The 4,475-nt window shown below is 30.4% G+C and overlaps 1 long non-coding RNA gene across 1 annotated transcript; it reads right to left on the reverse strand.

The window, feature by feature from the left end:
* Positions 1-1,865: 1,865 nt before the first annotated feature.
* Positions 1,866-3,267, reverse strand: LOC143062980 (uncharacterized). Its single transcript, XR_012974899.1, has 2 exons — positions 3,147-3,267; positions 1,866-2,257 (listed from the first exon to the last, which is right to left on the reverse strand). It is a non-coding gene; the product is annotated as an uncharacterized LOC143062980 (long non-coding RNA).
* Positions 3,268-4,475: the final 1,208 nt, after the last annotated feature.

Consider the following 4,475-nt stretch of genomic DNA (forward strand, 5'->3'; position numbering starts at 1 on the left):
AGACATTGAAATTTCAAATAAAAAATTCCTTTGTAATGAGGTTTCATGCAAACAATAATTACGTTACATGTTCGATTCATTATAATAAGTTATTTTGATTGACTAATAGCAATCTCGCGTTGTTCTGAAATAAACCTTCATTTTATGATGACACGAGCTTCCGCAATAAAGTGCACAGGTAAATAAAAGAAAACCTTAATAGAAATCGTGTTTTCATGATTTGAGCAAAATAATGAAATTGAAAGTATTGGATGCTTCTTTTAGTAATTTTATAGGGTTTTAAAAGAGTTCACCGTATGCACATCAAAGGAATGAATCGCTACCGCGCTTCAGACAAATGGTACCTCGGTCAACGCGTTTACACCAAAATAAATTTGCAAAAAGAGGCATTCAATTCTCAATCAAACTAAATCATTGTGCGTCTTTTTCAATCTATCAAATGCTGGAATTTGCATATTCTAAGATTCTCACTACCTATTACTGTTATTGAGTCTTCATGGACATTTTTTTGAAAGCTTTTTGGCTGTATTTTTACTTTATGAATGGATTCTGCTGACACGTGTCAGTCTCTTTGAAATTTCTTTCTGGAATTTTTTTCCAACACATATGATACAAAGTGGAAAATAGCAATGAATTTAATAAATATCCTATTCAAACTGAACCCTGTGAAAAAAATTGTACTTATAATAAGTAGATGTTGAGTAATTATTTTTTTTCAAAATTTATAACCAATCGAGTTAGTCTTTTTGCAAACTCTTTTGAGAAAATGGGTGAGGGGGTACACAAAATGATTTTATAAGAAACATTTGCACCCCATATCAATTTTTGTCTTTTCAAATTTCTTAGATATGTATTTTTTCAATCATTTATAAAAATGAAAATAAAAATTATATGCATTGTTGATCTTAGAACAGAGAAAAATCACAAATTAACAAAATTGACAGCATGATAAGTTGGACACGAAAGAGCAACAAATATGTTAAAACTGTCTTTTATTAACACACACCTTAAGTTTCTTTAAGTTAAATGTATTCAAGTTTGTCAACGTCATCTTTATTGAAAGTATGAAAATAAGTTTATTTTTGGAACATTTGGAATTTCATGAAAATAACCCCAACAAATGGGCAAAAACCGATGGAAAATCGGAAATCATCAAAAAGAAAGCAACCAGCATATGAATTTTTTTCACCAAATATTCATTTAAACCCAAAAATCAGACTTAGGAAAAAAAGGCTCCTCAGAGGTGTACATCATTAAAGTTCCTAAATAAAGCCTTCATCCGAAGACACTGGCGAACCATCTAACATTGGTAGACAAATCTTATGAATTGTCAAGAATGACAAAAGAGGCGTTTCTTGTGAATCAGTTTTACTGCTATTACAAATCTATACAACTTGTTATGTCATAGTTTTGACTTTCGAATACTTCAAATTAAACAATGGACATTCATAAGTCATTTCTGCTTTGTATCAAACATGCCTTAATATTCATCTGCTCTATTCAAAGTCGGGTAGATATGCTGCTCTCACACGTCTTGAAAAACGAAAACATGCTTTACACTTATTTATTGCATTCTTTTGCAAAACAACAGCAAATTTTGCGCAGCATGATTTGTAAAGGCTGATGTATGTTTTGACCGTTTTCTTTTTGAAGTTTTAGGACAAATTATTCTTTAGTAATGTTTTTGATAAATACAAAAATCAAATTATGATTTCTGACTTATACCTCCAACTAAACATCCCGTCTTTACACAAGCTAGCACTGTTGCATATAACCCATCATGAAATCATATAAAATGACTTGCTTGATGGCAGTGTGTCGAACAGAAAGGATTGATCCACTATGGCATGTGTAGATAAGTATGATAAGGTGGACTACTTTTTATTACAGTGATTGAGTTCCCATGCTTTGTGAATGTAAATATGAAACTTTGTTTTTGATTTTTTGTCCAAAGCAATGTAAAAACGGCCATTTCAGGCATATAAGTTTATTTCGAAATGTTTATAATCTAAAATGTCATAGTGAAATTATAACGAACATTAATTTTCTGACCTGAAGCGTAAAAATATATTTCTACATTCAATTTCATATTTACATGCCACGTTATTATGATATCATACATGTATATATAAAAGAGCTAATTACAAAAATAATCATTTAGTTGCCTCTTTTGTATTTCCATGCGTAATACATTCGTCCCAGTCAGGCCAGAATGTCTCCTTTATTCTTTGACAATAATCACATAAGTTTCTATATTCTGAAAATAAAAAATAAATTTTCATTGCACTTGCACTAATTTTGATTTATTCTATGTGAAATATACTTTTATTTTTCATCAATAGTTGTTTATTTTTGAAAAATTCATATTTTAAGAATATTGTACATATATCTTTTTCATTTTTCTTATTGGCCATTTATGTATCTTATTAAAATGAAGAAGCAGTGTTACCTTTATTTTTGAATTCACAATAGTTTTTGATTATGGGTTCAAATTTACATATGCATACTATATTTTTTATAGTAAGTCTATAAATCTTTATATCCTTCTGAACTTTTGTTTATAGCGGGTTGTTTGAAATAAAGACATAAATGACAAACGTATTAGCCTATGTTATGAAATGCATTATCTACCTAACCATACAGAATCCATTTTAAAGAACAACAATGTTTTTGTCCACTTCAGTGTTTCTGTTGTTTCGTTGTTTTCCATTGTTGATGTGTTTCCCTCGGTTTTAGTTTGTAGCCCGGATTGTTTTTGTTGTCTCAATCGATTTATGACGTTCAAACAGCAGTGTTACCTTTATTTTTGATTTCACAATTAATAGATTGTTCAAACGTGAGAACAAAAGAAGGTATTTGATAACATGTTTGTGTTTAATACGTTTTGAAGCCGTTGTACGCATACATACAGATTTAAAATTTTCGTATAAATAATGTACAAATGATAAAAGGAAACTGTCAATCATTTTACAAATTGCATTATCTTTGTTCGCTTAGAATGACTGTCCTCGTTTGGAAGGCACATAAATCAGGATAATCATGGCATTTGAAAATATGATACTTTTTAGGTTTTATTGAATTGAAAATTTTCATTCGGAAGCCACACATACAAGAATTATAATGACATTTGGAAATCTGATACTTACTTTTGATTGTTGATTCTACTGGAGTTCCGAACGATTGCCAGTAAGCATTGCTAATTATACCAAATACACTACAGTCTGCTTGGCATGGCTTGTCTCCTAGCAGGAATTTTTTGTTACCTAAAACAAAAGTTCTAGTCACGTAAAGAAAGTCATCATGGATATCAGGATTGAAGTCATGTATTTGCGCCGAACGCGCGCCGCGGTTTCATCTACAAAAGACCCATCAGTGACGCTCGAATCAATGAAAGTTAAAAAGGCAAAATAAAAAAAGAAGTTGTACAGCATTGATGACCACAATCTCCTAAATGTTTTGCCAAATACAGCTACGGATATCTATTCCTGAGGTAGAAAAGCCTTACATTGCTTCCAAATAAACTAAGTTAGAAGCTCCATTTAATGGTTTGGCTTTGAACTAATTATATCTTTCAATGCTACGTTTATACAGTACATCTATTGTGATAAATTTCATTTTCACTAAGTGTATTCGATTGTATTGTATACTACAATACGCAGAAAAGCATATTTAGCATTGATAGTAGTTATCAAAGGTACCAGGATTATAATTTAATACGCCAGATAGATAATTAAGATGATCGTATCTAAGGCCTGTGATTTTATAAGGGGAAACTATGTATTCAGGGTTGTATCTGGTCTATGTACAAGCTTTAATAATTGTTTGGTATTACTATCAATTTTTACTTCTTTTTATACTATAAACCTCAAAATTATTGTAAAATATTTCGTTTCTCTTTTTATACTGAAAATTACAACACAATTATTTTCATTTACCTGTGTATAATATTATTGTATATGGCTGATTTTTGTTCAAGACTAATGTTGTTTTCTGAAATGGTTTAACATTTCACAGCTATATTATACTGTTACTTTAATTATTCATCCCTCATTTTCTTTTATAGATTTTGTATTTACATTGTACCATAGATCAAATTTATTCGTTAAGTGTATGTTCACTTGTGTTTTTAAGTCTTTTGATTGAGTTAAGCCATTTCAATTGATATTTTATAGTGTGTCATTCTATGTTGTGATGTTACACTATTATTTCAGATAGGTTAAAGGTACCATTAAAACGTTTAAACCCTCTGCAATTGTCTTGTCGTGAGTCAGGATCTGATGTTCAGTAGTTGTCGTTTGTTGATTTGTATCACACGTGTTTCTCGTTTCTAAATTTTTATATAGATTATACCGTTGGTTTTCCCGTTTGAATGGTTTAACACTAGTAATATATCGGGCCCTTTATAGCTTGCTGTTTGATGTGAGGCAAGACTCCGTGTTGAAGACCATACTTTGACCTATAACGATTAACATTAT

Source organism: Mytilus galloprovincialis, chromosome 2, assembly GCF_965363235.1.
Source record: "Mytilus galloprovincialis chromosome 2, xbMytGall1.hap1.1, whole genome shotgun sequence".
Taxonomy (NCBI): Eukaryota; Metazoa; Mollusca; class Bivalvia; order Mytilida; family Mytilidae; genus Mytilus; species Mytilus galloprovincialis.